Raw genomic sequence first — 4,848 nt, 5'->3', positions numbered from 1 at the left:
GGATGACGACGGCGTTGACCGCGTCATCTCTTATCAGTCCCGGCTTTTAAAAGCCGCGGAACTGAATTACCCGTATATGACAAAGAACTACTTTCAATAAAGTATGCTCTTGTCAAGTTTCGTGTGCACCTATTGGGCACCGAACCATTTGTGGTTTATACGGATCACGCATCACTGCGGACCGCAATAAACTCACACCACCTCATGCCTAGAATGGCAAGATGGCTCACATTCTCCTCTGAACTAAGTTATAAAGTTGAATAAAAGCCGGGTAAGTCAAATGTTTTGGCTGACGCTTTATCGCGCAGACCAGACTTCGAGGTAAGACACTAGGAAAGTGTGTCTAGTGCGAACGCACAATTTCAGCCGTCAACGTTGGCAGCCATGAAGGCATACCACGTGACGAGCTCATCAGCCTCTAAAATAAAAGAGAGCTACAGTCAGGACGACCATTGTCGCCTGCTGTTGGATCACTTCGGTGAACGAAAGGTAACCCTTCCGTCGCACCTAAAAGCTGAGCTAAATCGCTTTAGCTACAGCGATGGCTCGTTATGGCATCAGATGTCACCTTGTGATTCCTTGAGAATCTATGTGCCACATGACACAGATCTCAAGCTGATGATCCTTCACGACCACCATGATGCGCCATCTAGTAGGCATCTGGGCCGTGAAAAGACATTCTTACGAGTGTCAGAGGAATTTTGGTGGCCACACCTATATAGATGGGTGGCCAACTATATTCGCTCTTGCGAACAGTGTCATCGCATTAAGCCTGCACCGTCCAGCAGTGCGCCACTGAAGCCGCTACCGATCCCAACCAACTATTGGTAGTCAGTAAGTCTGGATTCATGTTTGGCATGCCGCCCGATCATAAGGTTCGGACAGGGCTCGTCGTTTTTGTAGACAGACTGAGCAAAATGGTGCATTTAGCACCATGTAAATCATCGATCACAGGCAAGGAGGCAGCTCTCTCGTTCCTGGATCATGTATACCGACTACACGGGATGCCTGAGTCCATCGTATCAGACCGGGATCCACGTTATACGTCTAGTTTTTTTGGCGACATGTGTTTGAGCTGCTAGGTAGTAAGCTCCACATGTCGACCGCAGATCATCCCCAGACCGATGACCAAACTGAACGTGCCAATCGGGTCGTGGCGGATGTCTTGCGCACTATAGCAACTCCCAAAGAATGGAGCAAACAATTGCCCTATGTGGAGCTTGCTATAAAAAACAGTGTCCACGCCAGTACGGGTGAGACACCGTTCTATACTAACGGAGTGCGTCATCCGCCAGTCTCGTTAGTGCGCAGCCCGAGGTTTAGTGAGGAGGGCCCCTCACTGTGCTCGATGCGAAAGAGGGACATAGTTTCTTCAATGTGACGATGACCCATGAGGGTATTATGTCAAAGACTGAAACTTGCCCTAGTGACCCTGCCAGTTTAGCAGTGGTCAATAAAACAACGCCTTATGACCGACCTCTTGGCGGTCTCATAGGCGAGTTTGATGCTAAAAGCGTGAGCGAGGCTCAACGCTTTGTGGATGAGCGATTAGCCATCACACGTAAAGTCTGTGAGGCGATGGCAAGCGCACAGGACAAGAAAAAATTTGCGGACCGAAATGGCCGCAAAAATATTGAACGCTTTAGAGTGGGTGAAAAGGTACTATTAAGTACTGCTACCCTACCTAAAAATGCAACTTCTGTACTATATGGAGGTACTAAGAAGTTGTTGCCTCGTTTTAATGGGCCCTTTACGATGGTAGAAGAGGTTGGAGACCCAAATTATAGGCTCACCCTTCCCGCGTATATGAAGACGCACCCCGTATTTTACCTGGAACTTCTGAAACGGTATGTAGACCCAAATGAGGCCACATACCCCCATCCGTCTAAGGAGACTGACGGTGACGCCGACTGTGAGTCGAGCGTCGTTTGGGTGAGGGAGACGGAGATGGCGAAAAACTATCAGCCGACCGACTCCTCCCACCACGAACAGGACTCGGAGAGCGAGAAACATCCCGGGAGTAACGCGGATCCCTCAGCATTATCTTCTCCAGAAGGTCCAAGCGAGTCTTCAGGCGTTCATAACCCTGACGAGCCTTCGCTCGGACATCCTGAAGATCCGAGGTCAGTCGCAAGTCTTGACCCTCGAGATCCACCATTCGTCGTTCGGAAGCGCTTAACGCCTGAGACTGAACGGACGAAGGTAACGCAGCCGTGATTAGGTGAGAGAGATCGCCACTCCTATCGGGCGCCGCCTGCACTGATGGATGCGGGTGGGAATCAACGCTTCCTTGTTGGAAGGTTGCATGCCCACCGCTCCGTGAGGCAAGGTATCAGATCCTCGTCCAATAAAGAGGTTACCCGAAGAATTTTGACTATTGGGAACTGATCGATACCCTACGTATTGGTGTGCCCGGCTTGGTGGCTGCCTATGAAAAGCAGTGTTTCGACTATGGCATTGGACGCGGCCGGCGAGTTAACGCGGCGCGTGAGGTTGAGTAAGCGTCTTCGCAGACGACCCAGCAACATTGCCCTTTTAGGTGGCATCTTTGGCGCCGTGTATGGAAGCACAGGTCGCAAGAGTGATTGAGAGAACGAGCGGCGCGTCAAGCTGCTCGCAGTTCCTCGCTCCTCTTTGACGCATTTAAAATGTAAATCGTTCTTTAAGGGGGGATGGTGTAACGGGCTAAAGTTACCCTAATGTTACGCAGTCCTCTTAAGTACACTTGGTGTACTTAAGGGGATGGTCAACTACTAAATAATAGTAATTAGACCCAACACTCGGGTGTGGTTCACATTTGTGACCAACCCTTGTGTATGGGATGCATATAGGTGCGTTCACGTTATGCGTGATGACGGCTAGCGTCATCCGTGATGACGGCTAGCGTCATCCGTTACGCGAAATATCTGTAAAGATATGCTCGCAATACATATTAAGTGTTATCTTTAGAGATGACATTTTAATTGGTAAAAATTGGTATTTATATTTTATTCTATTAAATATAAATCAGTCTGAAAACTGCTTCCTACTTGGTAAATGCGTCCGAGGAGCCGAATTACCGCACTCGTGACGACACTTTACTAGAATACTTAGTGCGTTGGGGGAGGTCGCTACGTCGCCCACCACAACTACCTCACTGCACGCAAGAGAAGACGGTCTAACCGCTTCCTCGCTGTGCTGGTGTGTGTTTTTAAGTAGAGCGTGGCTGCATTAAGACGTGCCCACTTATATTTTTGGGCACTATTTGCCACTTGGTTCTACGAATCCCTGAATCCCTTGAACTAGGAATCATTAAGCTTTAATAGCTTCAACGACTTCCCGAGTTGCTAAGCTCTTTTGGTCTATAGAACTAAGATACTGTTTGAGTTTATAAGCATATCTCTGATTCAAGGAGCGACGTAACTCCGCTACACCTGGTAGCACTTGTAGTCAATCTACACCTGAGTCCTAATAAGACTAAGCCTTACTGAAATGGAAGAGTTTCCACAACTTCAGAGTCGCAACGAGGAGTGTATGACAAGCTCAGAAAAAAAACTTTGTTTGGGCTTAAACATGTGGAGCTCATTTTATCCCAGGGACCAGAGGTCCTGATGCAAGGTTTAAAGCCTTCATTCGATATGAATCCTCCCTGATCGGCCAGGCACAAGATCACATTGCGGTATCTATGCCAACCCTGTACATCTCTATACCTGATTCAGAGCCGAAGGCTCGCCCTCTAGCTGTCAATGTAAAGACATTTGAGGGAAAAGAGCCTTGCTTCCCAATGAAGCACCCTAAGAAAGGAATTTCTTCTGCGCCAAAAATGCATTTCAGATGCATTGGTATACAATTTATTTGCGCGCATACACTCAAGCACTGCTCGCAAATGGTCAAAATGGTTTTACATAGCCGACCGACCCTGCTCCGCACGACTATGAACAAAAATGTCATCAGAATAAGTCTGTGCATAACCTCGATGAGGGCGGAACAGTTGCGTCACGAGACGATTAAATTTGCCGGGGCATTGAAAAGTCCTTGTGGCATAACCAAACACTCACATAGCATTCCGCTTGGGGTTCTAACCGCTGGAACGGAATATCGGTAGCTCGCATGAGCAGTTGGTAATAACTATCGACTAAATCAAGTGCACTGTACGTTCTACATTACTCCATATTGATCTGAAGATCATCTTTTCTAGGAATAGGAGTTTGCGCTGGTATAGTGGCAGTGTAACGGGGCAGTACGATTTGTCTGCTTCAGTTGCGAGTGGTGCCTTACGTTATTTCACGTACACTAGTACGTGCAGAGAAAGACTTCTCTTTAAGGTAACTAGCTTAAAGAGGGTAAAATGAAATCTGTATTAATATAATTAAGTGTTTCTCTTTCTGTCTTGTAAATGCTAACTTGATTATAATCTAATACTAAACGTGTAATTGAATTCTTATCTTTATCTTATCTGGAACTCTCTTTGATTACCTCTACAGCTGATTAGTCTGCGGAATAAATAGAAATAATGGTCTATACCTATTTATGGATAAGAATTCTGAATATTACTATATAAAGTAATATCCTTCAAATATTATCTACCTTTTAAATAATTAATTAATTAACAACCTTTAAGTCTTAATTTCATGTAACGATACACCCCGTTACATCACCCCTCCCTTGAACGACAATCACTCTGACTGTCATTGGATGGAGTGGTCACTATGTGACCACTTAATTTTAAAACGATGTTGATTGTTCAGAACCATCATTTTAAAGTCCATCGCATGAAAAATTAACTTATGCGGGGTGTCGATAGTGCTGCGCATTCGGCTGCGGTTCGTGCAGCCGCGGGTGACGCACTGTTATCTCTTGCGGCAGACG

Source organism: Bremia lactucae, linkage group LG6, assembly GCF_004359215.1.
Source record: "Bremia lactucae strain SF5 linkage group LG6, whole genome shotgun sequence".
Lineage (NCBI taxonomy): Eukaryota > Oomycota > Peronosporomycetes > Peronosporales > Peronosporaceae > Bremia > Bremia lactucae.
Note: the sequence above shows the minus strand (reverse complement) of the source record.